This window comes from Stigmatopora nigra, chromosome 20 (assembly GCF_051989575.1).
Source record: "Stigmatopora nigra isolate UIUO_SnigA chromosome 20, RoL_Snig_1.1, whole genome shotgun sequence".
Classification (NCBI taxonomy): Eukaryota; Metazoa; Chordata; class Actinopteri; order Syngnathiformes; family Syngnathidae; genus Stigmatopora; species Stigmatopora nigra.
The window spans coordinates 4673706-4692185 of NC_135527.1; the positions used below are offsets into that span (position 1 = coordinate 4673706).

General features: G+C 41.5%; 1 protein-coding gene, 4 non-coding genes and 2 pseudogenes across 5 annotated transcripts in view; 3 read left to right on the forward strand and 4 right to left on the reverse strand.

The window, feature by feature from the left end:
• The window catches only part of LOC144213350 (uncharacterized), a 324366-nt gene that overhangs the window by 198690 nt on the left and 107196 nt on the right, over positions 1-18480 (reverse strand). The gene's annotated exons all lie outside the window — the stretch shown is intronic.
• The window catches only part of LOC144213374 (uncharacterized), a 206758-nt pseudogene that overhangs the window by 109339 nt on the left and 78939 nt on the right, over positions 1-18480 (forward strand).
• Positions 1-18480, reverse strand: part of LOC144213925 (uncharacterized) — a 74528-nt pseudogene that overhangs the window by 37673 nt on the left and 18375 nt on the right.
• On the reverse strand, positions 1617-1688 carry trnae-uuc (transfer RNA glutamic acid (anticodon UUC)). The gene has a single exon. It is a non-coding gene; the product is annotated as a tRNA-Glu (tRNA).
• On the forward strand, positions 4060-4133 carry trnai-aau (transfer RNA isoleucine (anticodon AAU)). Its single transcript has one exon. It is a non-coding gene; the product is annotated as a tRNA-Ile (tRNA).
• On the reverse strand, positions 8402-8473 carry trnap-ugg (transfer RNA proline (anticodon UGG)). Its single transcript has one exon. It is a non-coding gene; the product is annotated as a tRNA-Pro (tRNA).
• On the forward strand, positions 16773-16844 carry trnap-agg (transfer RNA proline (anticodon AGG)). Its single transcript has one exon. It is a non-coding gene; the product is annotated as a tRNA-Pro (tRNA).

An 18480-nucleotide genomic window follows, 5' to 3' on the forward strand; every position in this document is an offset into this window, starting at 1 on the left:
ATGAGGAAGCCTGTAGGAAATCACAATGTGGTTATCTTAATAGTCGTCACCAGTGCAAAAATCTCTAACTAAAAATGTAAAAACTCTTAAATTCGAATCAACAAAATGCAGTACCAGAGTTGTTTATCTGTCTGGTAAGGTGACTGAGCTACCTTGCTAATGCTAGTGGGCTAACATTTTGAACCTTAGCATTTCATAATAATTGCTAACAAGCACGAACATGAGATGAGAGACAATTGGTATATGTTCTATCAATATTACAACACATCACTAAATATTTATAGTTGAGGATTGTGGTCACATTTTTCACTCATTCATGGATATCTTTTTAACTTTACGCAAAAATCTAAGATTAGCACGAATGACATAGAACCCTTCTTTAGAGAGCAATTACTTGTCCAAGATGCTAAACAAAAACTGCATAAGCTGATGACAACAATTTTTTTTTCAAAATTGAATGTAATTTTTTACAAATGGAAGTATCTAAAACCATAAAGAGGTAATTAAATCTTAAATGGCCATCCATGATGATTTATCACATTTCCCTTCCCAATACTTGTATAAGACCAACAAAAACGGCAACCAAGTGGTCCTCGGAAAAGGTACGTACGGGGTGGTGTATGCCGGCAGGGACGTTAGTAACCAAGTGCACATCGCCATCTAGGGGATTCCAGAAAAGGACAACTTGTGAGTGGATTGTTTGTCCCTCCACTTGACATTCACTAACAAACACTCCGTGGACAGTTATTCCCAGCCGCTCCACGAGAAAATCTGCCTGCACAAGCGACTGTGTATCTGGGCTCCCTCAGTGAGGACTCTTTCATCAAGATCTTCATGTAAGAAGTCCCAGGAGGTTTGTAGAAAAAGCAGCGTTGATGGATTAATCCCATCAGAGTGTCCCGAGAGACTGGAGCCTAAATCCAGCGCCTTGGACTGCTCGGCCACACCACCATAAATGAGGGTGATAGAAGGTTTCCACAAACCTACAGCAATCTATCCCAGATCTCTGAGGGTGCAGTGAGACACCCGGCTGACTTGCAGGCAGGCACGCCCCAATTCCCACGAATGCTAATCCTCAAGAAGATTTTTATTGTTTAAAAACAGTAACATCAGTGTTAAGTTAATTTTTTTTTTTAACCTATGAAAATATACGCAACAATATTAAATTTGAATTGGCAATTCCACATTGGAAATGTTTCTTTTTTTCCAAATCTAAAAAAAGCATTTTAGTAACACACTATTTAGAAGCATAACCCCAAAATGTTGGCTTCAGAGATTTAGCAGCAAAAATCTTAAATCATATCACAGAGACAATTGCACATTTGTCGAGCAATAAATATAGGCCCGTTTTCAATATCAAATTGTTAATGTTGAACTTTTTTTACTATACAGTTTCTGACATAAATCTGATCAGACTAACTAAAAAGGTTAGATGATATCTATATATTTAAACAACTGCAAACATTGTGCGGCATACGTTTGTAACGTTTATAAAAAGTTTTAGAAGATGCACACGGGTAGTATGCTTGTGACAGCTTTCTGACATGTGGGACAACTATTGAACCTCTGTAATATAATGGTTCAATAGTTCCCAATCCACCCATCTAATATGTAGCTTCCCATACTGGGAGTCGAACCCGGGCCACCGGGGTGAAAACCAGGAATCCTGACCACTAGACCATATGGGATATATCATGACATGCTGATCCAGATCAAGTAAAAGCATGAAGTTTGGATGATAGACTCATGAAATTACATTGGGACCTCGCTACTTCGCGGTTCCACCATCGCGGCTTCAGAGCTTCACGTTTTTTTTAAATGAAAAAAAATAATAATAATGACAAATATTAAATTAAAATTAGAACTTACCTTATTTTACAAAATTTGAGAACAAATATTCAATTGGAATTAGTAATTGCATCCTTTTACAACATTTTTAGACACAAAGAATGCACATATGCGCAAAGCATCACGGGCATAAACGCAAGCTGATTGGCCAGCTGAATACTCACTGAACTACTCGACTCCCCATTGGCCCATTCACTACAGTGGTCCAAGCTTCTCCCGATGCCCATTCTCAGTCCACGCTTATCTTCTGCTATACAGTACGCTTCTCGCCAAGTCAAGTGTAAAAGTTTTGTGATGCCTCCCAAACGCTCTTTATCCCTTGGTGCATCTAATGAACCGAAGAAAAAGCGAAATATGTTAACAATTAACGAAAAAGTGAGTCTATTGGACAGGTTGAGAGCATGAAATAGCTACGCGAGCGTAGCCAGAGAATCTGGTTGACAATGGAGGGTCTCACCTCCTCCATTGAAGAGCCCGACGAGACCTTCAGCATCAAATCTTATTGGAAGGACTAAAGCTGACGAAGGTGGCCTTACATTGCATAATTTACAGGACCTCTTCAATGTTGCCAAAGACCTCCAAAAAAGGGCCAAAGAAATTGATGATAACATGGTAAGGGCCGTCGAATTCAGCAATTGTATTGATGACGTCATGGCTGTTTATAGGCGTTTATATATATATATATATATATATATATATATATATATATATATATATATATATATATATATATATATATATATATATATATATATATATATATATATATATATATATATATATATATATATATATATATATATATATATATATATATATATATATATATATATATATATATATATATATATATATATATATATATATATATATATATATAAAATCTTTCAATTCCCTCCTATTGTAAGTATAAAATTATTATTGTTGTCCGGGCCATTGTAGCCCTGGTAGGGTTACCCATGGCCAACTTCTGATGTGAGGGATCAGACGAAGAATGGTTCAAAGGACCTCTTATGATGAGCAACATCATTGGACGAAACAGGAAACAGCCTGAGCGTAAGGTTGAGAAACTCCAGCTCGACCTAGTTTGGCTCACCTCTACACACAGCTTGGGTTCCGGTACCAATCCTCTCGAGGGGGGTTGGACACTCTTCCACTCTGGAGTTTTCCGCGGGACAAAAAGGGGTGCATCCTTTCATCTTTGGGTGGGGGGACGGAACCTAATTGTTGTTTGTGAGCATGCACAAAAGCAGTTCAGAGTACCTTCCCCTTTTGGAGTCCTTGGAGGGGGTGCTGGAGAGTGCTCCTTAGGGGGACTCCCTTGTTCTGCTGGGGGACTTCAATGTTGATGTGAGAACTGGGGGGAGTGATTGTGAAGAACGTCCCCCCTGATCGAAACCCGAGTGGTGTTCTATTGTTAGATTTCTGCACTCGTAGTGGTTGACAATAATGAACACCATGTTCAAGCATAAGGGTGTCCATATGTGCATTAAGCACCAGGACACCCGCATGTCTAGGATACTCGGGTAAAGAGAGGGACGGAGCTCTCAACCAATCACAACCTGGTGGTAAGTTGGCTCCGAAGATGGGGGCAGATTCTAATGCAGCCCGGGAGACCATAACGTTTCCTTCCTCTATTTGAAAGACATTCAATTCCCACACGCCGCTCCCTGCTCGACCTCACCTGTCCGTCCCTGCATCTCCGTGCCGACTGGCCCCACAGTCGCACCCGAGCCAATGCCAGCACGTTGCTGGTTATCTCTTTTAGTCAGAGTGTGTTACTGTAAATACCAAAGTCGTGGGTTGGACTGCTGAACGGGCACGGCTTCTCGAGAACACGTGTCAAAGAGACACCCTGGGGAACAGATCTGGCCTGCTGCCTCATTTTGTGCAGTTTGACACCCTTCCTCCAGAGTAAGTTATGATTGCCTAAAATGATTTATTTTGTCGTAACATAACAGTTTAGCTAGCTGACATTTACAATTGCGGTAATCACACAAAATTCATGGTCACTTTGCACATGGCTGGTTAGCTCGGTTGGTCCGATTGAGGTGCAAATAATACCAAGGTTGTGGGTTTGACCTCCATATGGGCCAAGACCTCTACAAAATCGATTGAAATTACCTAGTCCAACTTCTTTTGTCGTAACTTAAGTGTTTAGCTAGTTGACGTATTCCGTCATGATGCAAATACCTGAATTGTGCAGCGTGAGGCCTGTTAACTCAGTTGGTCAGAGTGTGGTGCTAATAATGCCAAAGTCGTGGGTTCGACCCCCACGTGGGTCAGTACCTCTCTGTAGTAGTTGAAATTGTGAAGTACAACTTATTTTGCCATAACATAATATATTTTCATGATGTTTCCTCAGTTACTGTGATCTGTTATTTTATCTGGTCCACAACGCAGAAGATGCCACCCAGCATGTGAATCATCTCAGTGAGGGAATACTAGCTAGGTTTGTTCCCACCACATTTTTGTTCTTCACAAATTAATGTGAAACTAAATTTGTATTCATACTCAAGCGGGCAAAACAGCGTTTCTCAACTATGCTTAGCCTCCAATGACGAAGCCTGTAGAAAACCATAGAATGATTACTCTTAATAGTTGTCACAAGTGCAAAAATCTCAAAATAAAGATGTAAAAACTCTTAAATTCGAAACAACAAAATGCTGTACCAGAGTTGTCTATCTGTCTGGTATGTTGACAGAAGGACCGAAGTTGGGCAACCAGAAACCCCCCCCCCCCCCCCCCATAGTTAAATCACTGTTGTTTTGGAGTCATGAGAGACACTAATGCTAATCCTCAAGTAGATTGTCAATTTTTAGTGTTGAAAAATAGAAACATCAAATTAAATTAATACATTTTTAACCTAAGAAATATAACAGTCAGTATTAAATTTGACACTTATAGGCAATTTCAAATGTTTTTTTCCAAATAACAACAAAGCAATTTAGTAACACACTATTTTGAAGCATAACCCCAAAATTTTGGCGTCAGAGATTTAGCAGCAAAGATCTAAAATCGATGAACAAAGTCAATTGCACATATGTCAAGCAATAAATATAAGCCCCTTTTCAATTTCAAAATGTCAATGTTGAATTTGTTTAACAATACAGTTTCTGACAAAAATCTTAACAAATTAACTAAACAGATTAGATGATATCTATATATTTAAACAACTGCAAACATTGTGCGGCATACGTTTGTAACGTTTAAAGAAAGTTTTAATTTGAAAAGATGCACACTGGTAGTACGCTTGTGACAGCTTTTTGACATGTAGTATGATTAACTATGTTTTTATAATATAAAAAATCCACAAAAACCTACACTGGTGAAAAATCCATTTTCCTGCTCAGTCTGTTGTCAAAAATTCAGTTGCCAAAAGACCTTAAAATCACACAAAATAACCCTCACGGGTTAGACATATTTTCTTTGTCAGTTTGTAGTTAAACATTCAATTCGAAGGCCCATTTAAAGCCTCACAGAACGAATCCACACAGAGAAAAAAACTTTTTTTCCCTGCCCAGTGTATCATCGAACATTCAATCAAAAGAACACAAAATCTCATACTGATAAAACAAAAATTTCTTCCTGCTCGATGTGTCAAAGTAACATTAGCTATTCCCTAAAGTGCCAATTTAAATTTGACATGGTATGTCGTATTTGTGTTTTTCATTGAAGTGGAAGTTTTTAACTGCAAAATGGATGAACTCACCGTGAATGTAATAGTCTACATTCGAGACCGAGATGCTTGTGCTGGTGCACAGTAAGAAGAAGCAGAGTGGTGCAGCGGAAGCGTGCTGGGCCCAAACCCAGAGGTCGATGGATCGAAACTATTCTCTGCTATTTACAATCAATTTGTTTTTTGCAGAAGCAAAATACCTCAATTATTGTGTTGCAGTTGCTGTGAAAATCTGATCTTGACAATTATTAATTCTGGAAATTAATACTTCACTTCACATTCTTCTTATGGATGCCCACCGATCAAAAGTTGTATCAAAATTTAACGGAAATCGGGCCCAATGCGTCATTTTCAGAGTATTGGAATGCTATTGGTTCCCTGAAAAAAACCACGCAAGCCCTGGGAGAACATGCAAACTCCACAAAGCTGGACCGACCTGGATCTGAACACAGGACTCCAGAGCTGTGAGGTCGACGCGCTAACCACTCGCATCACTGGGCTGCTACTTAGTTCTTATTTATTGATTATTTATTTGTCTGTTTGTTGTTATTATTTGTGCGCTACATGGTGAAAGCATTAAATCTCATTGCACTTGTACGACAGTAGTGGGCCGTCAGGGCCTTCCAGGCCTTCTCTGCTGGCCTAAGAAATATCTGAATCATATATTATATTTTGTCCATCAATACTAAATAATTCCAAATTGTCTGTTAGCTTCATTTCACCCTGGTTGCACTGCCTGGGCGTGTCTGAATGCCCCGCCCACAGAGACTCGAGTTGGAAAACAAAATGGTGACATACTTCTATCACAAAGGAGAGGGAAGTGGTATAAAAAGAACAATCTGGAGAACTACTATTAAGAAGATGTATAGTATCCTGACATTCGGAATTCACTGGGTCTAGACGGCACACTTGAATCTGCAGTTGTGCAGATGAGAAGCATACCTTTTAAGGGTAATGAACATAACAGTAAGCGATACGAGATCAAAATCAGCGCAATTCAAACCACATGATTCAATCTGGGGTGGTGGTGTTCCACATGACCATAAGTTTTGGTCCACCCCCCCCCCCCCCCCCAGAAAATCATACTCCCGCAACTTTGCCAACTTTGAGTGGGCAAAGTTACATTGAACTGTTACATGTGTGCATTACCCAAACTGTCAAGGCCCTACAGCAGGGGTCTCAAACTCGCGGCCCGCGGGACAATAATTTACGGCCCGTGTCTTAATACGCAAGATTAATGTCCGTGCGGCCCGCAAGATTGATATGAATGACACTGTGTTCGGAGCTGGATGAACCAATCACGTTGAAGTATACAGCTCTGGAGGGTGGGACATTGGCCGGGCGCTTTTCTTGTGGAAATCCTGATGCGGCCCAGTCTCACCCAGACTCTGCCACTAGCGGCGCCCAGGTCAATTGAGTTTGAGACCCCTGCTCTAGAGCAAGGGTGTCAAACCGCACAAAATGATGCAGGAGGCCAGATATGTTCCCCGGCTGCCTCTTTGACACCTGTGTTCTAGAGAGGCTGTGCCCGTTCCACGGTCAAACCCAAAACTTTGGCATTTTCAGCGCCATGCTCTGCCTAAATGAGATAAACAGCAATTTGCTGGCACTATTACTAAACTATCACTAAACTATGCCGAGCCGGAATTTCTCAACCTTACGCTCAGGATCTTTCCTAACCGCGTCCCGGCAAAGGAAGATTTCTTCTAATAGTGTTGCTCATCATAAGAGGTCCTCTGAGCCAATCTTTGTCTGATCCCTCACATCAGACAAGTTGGCCATTGGTAACCCTACCAGGACTACAAGGCTCCGGTCAACATTGGTCCAAGGATCACTGGGACTGATTAACCCCACGGGGCACACCCAATCAGTACTTTTTTTGTAGAAGCAAACTACCCCACTTCCAAGAGTTACCATTGCTGTCAAAATAGTGTTCTTGAAATTGCCATCTAGATTCATACACATACTTGAGAGCATGTTACCAACAAAAAAATGCAGTATGATTTAAAAAAACAACTGAACAAGACACATAAAAAAATGAAAACAATCGAAAATTACATCTACATATGAGAAAAGAAATATTTATCCATAGTGTTGGACAGTATTCAGTAATACTATTATATATGTGTGTATTTAATCGTTTACGCATGAAAGCTTCTTCAATTTGTCCGAGGAGAACTTACGACTGTAACAAGTCACCAAGTCCTTGTCTCAAGGACTGTTTACTGGACCTTCACTACAGAATGCAGACCTAGAAGGACGCTTAAGAAGATGCTAATGGAGCGGGATCACTGTCTGAACAACCTTTGTGATTCAACGCATATAATCTGTGTCTGAGCCTATTTGGGTCACAGAGGTGATTAGAATCTAACTAGACTGCAAAGTGACTCATGGCTTACAAGGAAACCGAAAACTGACTGCTATCTGAATTAGGCTGGGTTTGCAAAGTCTAAATTGGTGCCGAAACCAGAGGTTGAACCAGGGACCTTTAAATCTTAACTCTAACGCTCTCCCAACTGAGCTACTGCAGCCGGTTTATGACATGAACAACCAACTTGAATTGCAAATTGACTCATGGTTTACTATTCCATGTGCTTTACCCGAGACTCGCACATTCACGCATACATATCAAAAGTAAATAAACATTACTAAAAATAATCTACCTTCTCACATGCTAAACACTGAACAGTCGAAGCTTGTGATGCCTGGAGAGTTGTCACACTCTCCGGCCTCTGAATTGTTGCATCCCCGCCTCTGCAGACGCGGCCTTAACTTTCATTATATCTGCCTCAGTATGTTTTCCAATGTTCGAGTTTATTGAATTATTTTGGCCAACAAGCTAGAGGTGCTCTTAAACTGACACCAATAAAGCCAGGGCTCGTCCGGGAGTTGAACCCGGGACCTCTCACACCCAAAGCGAGAATCATACCACTAGACCAACGAGCCAGATACACTCATTGTGCGACACTTTTTTTTCTCAGATGGCTAATGTCCCATATCACCCCATTATATATGACAATTCAACACTTTTTTTTCTCAGGTGAAGCATGCGACATATCAACAACCCCCATAATAGATCACAATTCGACAAGATTATGTCTCATCCAGGAGTTGGACCTAGGACCTCTCTCACCCTAAGCAAGAATTATACCACCAGACCAATGAGCCAGAGCTTCTTTTCATTATTTTAAAACCTACAAATGTGTCAGATCTGTTTAGCCTGACCTTTATGGATCATTTTGTTACTTGCTATCTTAACTCATTATCTGCCAGAGCAAGTGATCCTATTTCACTCCCATTGACGACGACAGGCATCCAATCCAATTTGACCGGAGGGATTGAAGTCAAACTGGATTGGACATCTCTCCCTGTCAATGGCGCTCATCGTTAGTGGCAATTTAGAATGTCCAATGTGGGTGGAGACTGGAGTACCCGGAAAAAAAACCCACACAGGGGATAACAAGCTAACTCCATTCAGTTGGACTGACCTGGTCTTGAACCCAGAACCCTAGAGCTGTGAGGCTAACCGCACCACCGGGCCTCCCCAAATGTGATTCATTAAATCAAAATTGAAGCAAAATTTTGCTTTCACCCGATTCCCTTTCTCTGAAAATGACGCATTGGGTCTGATTTCCGTTAAATTCTGATACGATTTTTGATCGGTTGTATCTTTAAGAAAAATGTGAAGTGAGTTATTAATTTTAAGAATTAATAATTATCAAGATCAGTTTTTCACAGCAACTGGGGGAGTCAAAGTTGGAAACCTTCACGTGGTGTCTCCTGAGAGGCCGCTCGCCGCGGCCTGCGAATTCCAACAAATACCGCTCAGAGCTGCCAACAAGGAACGTGGCACCCTACGTTTCTCATCCAACCGGAGATATTTGACTGCCCCTCACCTCCGACTACCCCCCGGATGAAATAATCCGCGTTCCAGTGGCAGCTTTAGTGCTGTCTGAGGGTAATCCTCAGGCGCTTGTAGTGCAACAACAACAGCAACTGCAACACTTGAAAGTGAGGTATTTTGGTTCTTCAAAAAGAGGGAATGATTGTAAGCACCATATATATATATATATATATATATATATATATATATATATATATATATATATATATATATATATATATATATATATATATATATATATATATATATATATATATATATATATATATATATATATATATATATATATATATATATATATATATATATATATATATATACATATATACTTCATATGAAGATTACTTTTATTGAGCGCTCTTTTGCTCATCAGGTTCTGTATTTTTGGAAGGTTTCCTTATTTTTAACAATATCCAAAAATCCTTTACGAGGGATTCTTTCACTCCCTAGTCTAAACCGTGTCACCTGTTTTCCTTACGAACGTCACCTATGTACATTCGCCGCATATCTTGTGTATTCCCTTTTTTGACATACATACTCGCCAACGATATGAAAATATTTCCCATTTATGAACGTTTTTCTTCGACTTTTTCACGAGAGGAAAAATGGGATTTTCACCAGCCTTGTTATACATTGTTTTTAAACAGCTCTACCGTCTCTTGTGCGTGCATCCTCTTTCTGGCCGGGTTCCTTCTTCAAACGGGCCACGATAGACCAAAAAATGCCCTCTCTTTCAAAATAAGAGTAGCTGACGTCAGAAATCTTGGCTTTCAGTCCACCGCGGTCCGAGAAATTCAGAAATGAATTCCAAGGTTTTTCGGCACCAGAAAAAGTCGGGTATAAAACCATATACATTCAATACTTTCGGATCAGAGGAGGCATACGCAGAGTCGGCTTGATGAGATTTTCAAAGACTTCAGATGAAGGAGGGGTCAGAGTAGCCAGCGCTGGGAGATGTGTCTATCCCCCAGCCTGACCAGTTCAAATCCCAACTTACCCCCAACAGTTGAGCTAGTTTTATTAACAAAGGGTCATGTGGTACAAACTTAAGGTGGGAAGAGGTGAACAAAGAAATGGGCGTGTCTTGGTATATGATGCGCCCCCAACCCATAGGTGTCATGATGGAACTTTCCACTAGGCTCTGCAAAATACTATCTTAGTGACTATACTGAATAAAAGTATAAAGAATACATTCTATATGTTGTACCCCTGAATTCGGGCAATTTATTTGCCTTTAAAACACAGGGAGAAATAATCAGACAGGTCAGTTGTTGTTATCTTCAAGCCAACTTTTCGTGATATCAATTCACACAAAAACATAATATACAATAACATCCAGATATATACATATAAATATATTAACAACCCGTTATAACCCAAAACAATGTACTTGTTTCATAAACGGTCATAACTTCTGACTATTGTAACTTGTTATCTTTTATTTTGCAACTTAGCAAAGTCCTCAGCTAGTAAGCAGGGCAAACAAAGGAATCTCAATAGCATAGCTTAGCTTCATTGCTACGACTGTCATACACTCATACACATCACAATGCTAACGCTAATGGCGGCCGAGGGTACGTTGCAAATGCTATACATCCGAGACACGCACACACATAAAAAAGTAAAAAAACATTATTAAACATTATGTTCTTTCTCACGTGCTAACTATTGTCTCTTGCAAACCCCACACTCAATCGGTCTCCATAACAAAACATCATACCTTTAAAACACGGGGAAATAATCAGACAGGTCAGTTGTTGTTATCTTCAGGCCAACTTTTAGTAATATGCCTGCCCTCATTTATAACTTAACTCACTTTACGCTGTCACATATACTCCACAGTAATGTCAATTTCATTCATTCATCTTCCATACTACACATCCTAGCAAGTGTTGTGGGGGTTGCTGGAGTCTATCCCACCAGACTTCAAGCAAAAGGCAGACAACACCAGTCAGCCGTAGGGCACAAACAATCATTTGCACTCCCAATCATACCGGCACCTTTGGGAATTGAGGCTACGCATGCCTGCAAGTCAGCCGGGTGTCCCAATGCACCCTCAGAGATCTGGGATAGTTTGCTATAGGTTTGTGGAAAACTTCAATTATCTCATCCAAGGTAGTGTGGCCGAGCGGTCTAAGGCGCTGGATTAAGGGTCAGGTCTCTCAGAAGGTGTGGGTTCAATTCCCACCACTGCCAATGTATTTAAATGTTAAATGTATTTTTAAACACACTGTTTAATTGTCTTTAAATGAAGCTTGTACATTCAGTCGACTTGAGAATTTAAAAAAAAATCAATTGCAGTGCACAAAAAGCCCTTTTGTTGCACACTGAGAAAATATATAAATATAAAAAAGTGAACCCACCTTCTAGTCTGTTAAGAAATATTTTTGTTCTTCGTGGAACACTCCCACACGTAAATTCTGTTGGAGGCACCTTTGATAGTTAATAGCAGGCTAAACCTAAAGGCAGTGGCTCCTTAGCCAGTAACAGGTCAAGTAGTCGCAGGGGCTATTTAGCCGGTAACCGGTCAAATAGCTTATATGGCCCCATATGGCTGTTTATATGCACCATGTTGTTGGAGAAGGGCAGACATCATGAATTTGAAATAAGGGCTTGGTGTACTCTGGCAGGCCCATGACGGATGAGTATAGTATGGCTTGTTTAATGGTGTGGAAAGCTTCTTCAGCAGCTGGAGTCCATTCTACAGGTTCTGACAGGTTGAGGTCTTTGTCACTCATGAGGTCCAATAGTGGCTGGGTGATTTGTGCAAAGTGAGGGATCCATCCTCGACAGAAGTTGGCTAACCCAAGGAAAGCCATGACTTCTTCCTGTAGTCCGTTAGCCTTCGACCTTTTTGTGACAAGAGATGTCCCAAAAATGTGACATCAATCTGGCAAAATTGAAGTTTAGATAATGAGGCCTTGTTCCCCGTCTTTTCCAGGTGTTGGAACACTCTGATGGACTATTTTTTGTTTTCTTCTGTTGTTGGGCTTGCAATTAGGATGTCGTCCACATAGATGAGGATTTGTGTGGGCTTTGGATGTGGATGGTAACTCATGGATCTCTGGATCTCTGTGGAGAATATGGTTGGGCTGTCGCAGAATCCTTGAGGCAATCTGGTGGGGGTTAACTTTCTGTTGCCAAAGGTGAAGCCGACATGGTGGTGGCTTGAAGCAACTCGGTTATCATTTGTGCGCTGGCTGTCACCTGGGCCCTTTTCTTCTTGGAGCAAATGTTCTCCTTTGCGTGGCTTGCCCAATGGAGTATCTCAGCGGATGAGGCAGTCTTATAGGTGACCAAGTGTATTTGGATGAATCCAAAAACGGGAACTTGGAGTCCTTGGATAAACCATTGTTTAAACTGGACTCGGAATGGGCCATTTTCATTGTCGTCATCCATCATGCGGCTGTTGGATTTGACACAGCTTTCTAATCTGGCATAGCAATCATTTGTAGTCTCACCCTCTTTATGTGTACATGTCCTTATTCTTTGGTAATAAGAGGGTCTCTGAAACATTGTCACTGCTCTTCCTAGTAGCTTTTCTATTTCTCCGGTTAGGGCAGTGGTTTTCAAAGTGGGCGGTACCGCCCCCCGGGGGGCGGTGTGAACTTTCAGGGGGGCGCTGACGAATAAACAGGCGAATGGGGGGCGTTGAAATAGTGAAGGGGGCGATGGAGCAATTACAGTAAAATGTGACGTTGGTGTTTGTAGAAAGACCGGAAAAATTGATTGTCTGTAATAAAAAGTCGACAAAAAACAAGCTTTATTGAAACAAGAAACGTTGTCTGCTCGAGCGCTCACGAGCAGCGCGCATATACCGTATATCACTAATTGTCGCGAGTTTATCGTCGATGCAGGCGACTGGGGAAACCACCACCATCCAGTCAGCCGCAGAGGAGCACACAATAGCGCGCCGGCAACGCTTAACCACAGACGTATGCGCACAGCGACCGGCTTAATGCATCAGCTATCAATTTTTATGATTCGAGGTGAACTGCGCATTGGTCTATTAAAAGAAACGAAATTAGCGAATAATATCTGAGGCGCCTGTCTTCTATTTATTTAAGCTTCGTTCGTTGGAAAGGGGTAAAGAGGGGGGCGTTGGCATTTTGGCCCGGCGGTGAAGGGGGCGTTGGCATTTTGGCCCGGCGGTGAAGGGGGCGGTGGCCAAAAAAGTTTGAAAATCACTGGGTTAGGGCATGGGGGTCGTAGGCTAATAAGTTTCCCCCTACATCACGTCCTGTGAATCTCTCTCTGACTCTGCCCAATCTATGTTTCAGTGAGTTCTTTAAGGCTTTCTCCACTTCAGCTCTATTCAGGTTATAGGATGCCACAAACTGACAGAATTTTCTGGCCCCATTTTCTTCCACATCTCCGAGTCCCTTGCATGCTTCCAGGCATCCGGCCTTGGTCCAAGGTCGGTAGACCAATAAGGTTGGTTGTTGTTGTTTTTCCCCCCACCTTGGATTTGCCACAGCCATCATTGGGTGGGTTTGGACATTTCTTTTTTCTGTCAACATCGTTTGTAAAATAGGCTGTGGAGCTCCTCTTCCGTTCCAATATTCTCAGGAGTTTTGAGGTCGGTAGGAGTTGGCGGATCTGGTGTGGCCTGGTGACAAAATGGTGTCGTCAGGGCGCGAGGCGGAGGTATCATATTCGGGGGGCGTTCCAATCCTACGAGGGAGGGGTAGATGGGACCTTTGGTGGGCGCCGCTGGAGGAAAAGAGTTGGGCAATCTTTCAGCAATTTGGGCATTTTCTGGTTGTGTCGGTCTTCGATGAACGTTGGTTTCCTCTTCCGGGCAGATTTTAATGGTGGTGATGAGACCTTGTTTTCTTGTTTCCTCATTCTTTTTCTTATTTTTTCAATGTCTTGTAGACGTTTCACACACTGTTCTTTCCATATTTTCAACACCAACAATTGTTTCTCAGCTTCCTCACTTTTCTTTCCCTTCCTCTCCCTTTCCTTTAACCATTCCCTTTCTAAGCTCAACAAACCTTTCATATCCTTCATATTGGGACAGAAACAATGTTTCGTCACCAACCTTGGCAGATACAGGCAACTCCCCATACATTGCATTTGCATACATTTCACATCTGGTAACTCCCCGATTTTAATTTTGCAGTCTGACAATAAACCCCCTCTTTTGTTGCTTTCTGACCCATATTAATCATTTACTTAATAGTTTAAACAACAATTCTTCTCTAAATTACCTGAAATTGATCTCAATACTTTGTGATTCACCCAATATCTCTGAATATACCAAGACCAAAAGTCCCTGACTTTGTCTTAGGAGAGTCCCTGACTCTATTAACAGACCAAGACTATAAGTCCCTGACTTTGTCTTAGGAGAGTCCCTGACTCTATTAACAGACCAAGACTATAAGTCCCTGACTTTGTCTTAGGAGAGTCCCTGACTCTATTAACAGACCAAGACTATAAGTCCCTGACTTATTCTTGTTTTACTTACGTTGGTCCCTGTCCAAAATCTATAATGCTCTATGTAGGTTGGTCCCGGACCACAATTTATAATGTTCTACGCACGTTGGTCCCAGACCAAAAACTATTATGTTCACCGTAAGTTGGTCCCTGACCGCAAACTTTTAATACTACCGCAGTGATAATACTCATTCAAATCACACTTCACATAGACAGAAATCAAAGGCTAAACTCACGATCTTTCTCGTTCCGAACCTGCCCTATTTCGGGGACCCGTCACTAGATTACAGGAGTGGCAAGGGAAAGCCGGGTTCACCCTTTCAATGGAGGATGCTGTCGTTGTGCGCTCCGGCAATTGTTGGCTGTTGGGTCTCGAGTTTTTGGCACCCAAGTATGAGAGATCTGAAAATACAACTTCAGGAGCAGGTTAAAAAGTAGTGAGATCAATTTAACAGGAAAAAGGTTTATTATCAAACTGCAACGAGGGGAGAGAAAGGTTAAACAGTGGAGTTCTGTTCAGCGGGATGTTTTTGCAGCTCTCTATCGAATGAACAGTGGGTTCGTCTTTATATAAGAAAACAGGGCATAGTATGGTTTCTAGACAACGACCAAACTCTGGGCAATGTCCAATTAATATGTGTCAGGTCTCCATGACAATGACCAAACTTTGAGCAAAGTCTGGTTAATCAGTGGAAAGTTTCCATGGCAACGACCAAACTTTGGGCAAAGTCTGATTAATCAGTGGCAAGTTTCCATGGCAACGACCAAACTTTGGGCGAAGTCTGGTTAATAAGCTGAGTGAGCGTTAGACTGAAGATCTAAAAGTCCCTGGTTCAATCCCGGGTTTCGGCAGTACTTTGGACATTAGTGAACCTGCCCTCAATCAGCTGGCAGTCATTTTACAGTCAAGTTTGACTCTTGTCAGGGAAGATAGGGAATGTTGGAGAGCGTTCCATGAATCCACCTCGGCCTTTGTCAGTCCATTAGACTCTCTAAACCAGACCAATATCAGTTCATCTTCCAATTGGAATATTGTACTAGTAAGCCATGAGTCAATTTCTAGTCCAAGTTGGTTGTGGCTATCAGTCGGCTGAAGTAACTCAGTTGGGAAAGTGTTGGAGTGTTGATCTTCAGTACCTTGTTCAACCTTTGCAAAGCCATGGGTTGTTTTTTTTTTACAAACGGTTAAAATACTAGAGTGGGTGTGTGTTTCAATGTGTCACAACTTTTCCGTTATTGCATTATTGGCAAACAGATAGTTAATCACCGCCACTCCCATGGCAGTCGCTCATGCTGACTGACTGGGGCGATGAATGGCGGCACTTTACCTTCCAAAACAAATTTCTATTTGTAGATGTGTGGCAAGCAAATCTAATGCATTAATTACCTGGTTCCTTCTGGAATGAATATTGCTGATAAGGCAGGAAAAGGGGGTGGAGCTACCAGGAGCCGCAATGGGGATGTGTGAGGTTCATCAATTAACTCATGGCATGTTGGTCTTGTGGTATGATTCTTGCTTAGGGTGCCAAAGGTCCTGAAGCCAACCCTTGGATGAGTCATTGCTGTGTTGTTTGGTGATCTATGGTGGAAAAAAAAGTATCTCTATACTGGCTTGTTGGTCTGGTGGTATAATTCACATTAAGGGTGCAATAGGTCCCGGGTCCAACTGATGAGTTGTGATCTATGGTCGAGTGATACGGGACATTAGCCACGTGAGAAGAAAAGTGTCACTGTTTGTGCACCCATGCCACGCTGGTCTAGTGGTATGTTCCTTGCCCAGGATGCCATAGGTCATGGGTCCCACTCCTGCACGAGACCTTGCTATGTTGTTTTGTGATCTCTGGTGCAGTGATATCGGACATAAGCCATCTGAGAAAAAAGTGTCACTCAATGAGCACATCTGGCTCGTTGGTCTAGTGGTATGATTCTCGCTTAGGTTGCGAGAGGTCCCGGGTCCAACTCCCGGACGAGCCCTTGCTTTTTTTGAATTGTGATCTCTTATGGGGGTTGATATGTCACAAGGTAACCTGAGAAAAAAAGTGTCACTGTATGGGAACCCCAGGCTCCTTGTTCTAGTGGTATGATTCTCACATAGGATTTGAGCGGTTCCGGACCCAACTTGACTGCAAAACGACTCATGGCTTACAAAGAAACAGTTTTCAAACTGACTGCCAGCGGAATTAGGCTGAGCTTGCAAAGTCCAAAGTATTGCCAAAACGAGGAGGTAAACCAGGGACCTTTAGATCTTCAGTCTAATGCTCTCCCAACTGAGCTACTTCGGCTGATTGATAAAAACCAAAAACAACTTGAACTGTAAATTGACTCATGGCCTACTAGTATAATATTCCAATTGGAGCATTAAGTGATATTGGTCTGGTTTAGAGAGTCCAATTGACTGACGAAGCCCAAAGTAAATTTAGGGAACGCTCTCCAACATTCCCTATCCGAGCCAATTCGGGTCATGTTGATGACAAGAGTCAAACTTGACTGCAAAACGACTCATGGCTTACAAGGAAACGGTTTTTAAACTGACTGCCAGCTGTTTTAGGGTGGGTTTGCAAAATCCAATATGCTGCCGAAACCCGGGGTTGAAGCAGGGAACTTTAGATCTCCAGTCTAAATGGTTTTGGTTGAGTTTACAAAGTCCAATGAACTGCCAAAGATTGGGGTTTATTCTGTCTGTTTACCAAATCTCCTCCACAAACACACCCGGATCAAATGATCAACTCATCAGCAAGATATCCAGAAGCCTAATGTACTGATTATTTGATGCAGGTCTGTTGGTGGAGGGAGTTTTGGAAAAATAGACCGGATAAGGGCTCTCGAGAACCGGACTTGGCTTACTTTGACTCACATAGGTGAACAAAAATCAAACTAGACTGCATATTTACACACTGATTACAAGTCAATTGATCACAAATTGAATTGTAGCTGATTTTGGTTGGTTTGATATAGTCCAACACACTGCCAAAGCCTAAGGTTGAACAAGGGACCTTCAGATCTTCAGTCAAATGCTCTCTCCCCAAAGAATTATCCGCTTCAGTAGGTCAATAAAAATTAACATGAACTGTATACTGACTCTAGGGTCCCTAGTAAATAGAACTCAAATAGATTATTAGCTGATTAGATACAGTCCTAGGGAGTGCTGAAGCCCAAGGTTAAACCAGGCAACTTTAGATATTAGGTCCAATGCTTTCCCATTGGAGCTATTTTAGGTCAGACTTACCACAAAAACACCCTGAACTGCATATTCACTATTGGTTCATTTATACTGTAAGAGCTAAAATAATTCATTTTTGTTGCAAGTATTTTTCAATCCTGTTTGTGTTTCATTCATTGATTTATGTCCTTGTCAGCTGATTGGAAATCAGTTCCTTTATCAGAATACATCTCTGTTACTTGTCTTCTTCTGGCAAGATATCTTCTGATTCCATTGAGCCAAGCATTAGTGCTGAGGGAAGATGAAACTTTCAATAAATTAATTCATTCAACTTCCGTGTTGCGCATCCTTGTATCAATATTGCAAAAATGTAAACCAAAAATAATGATGGCTTACCTATTAGGGTATGTTTTGTCCATTGTCTACAAGAAACAAGTTTTTCCAGGGTTA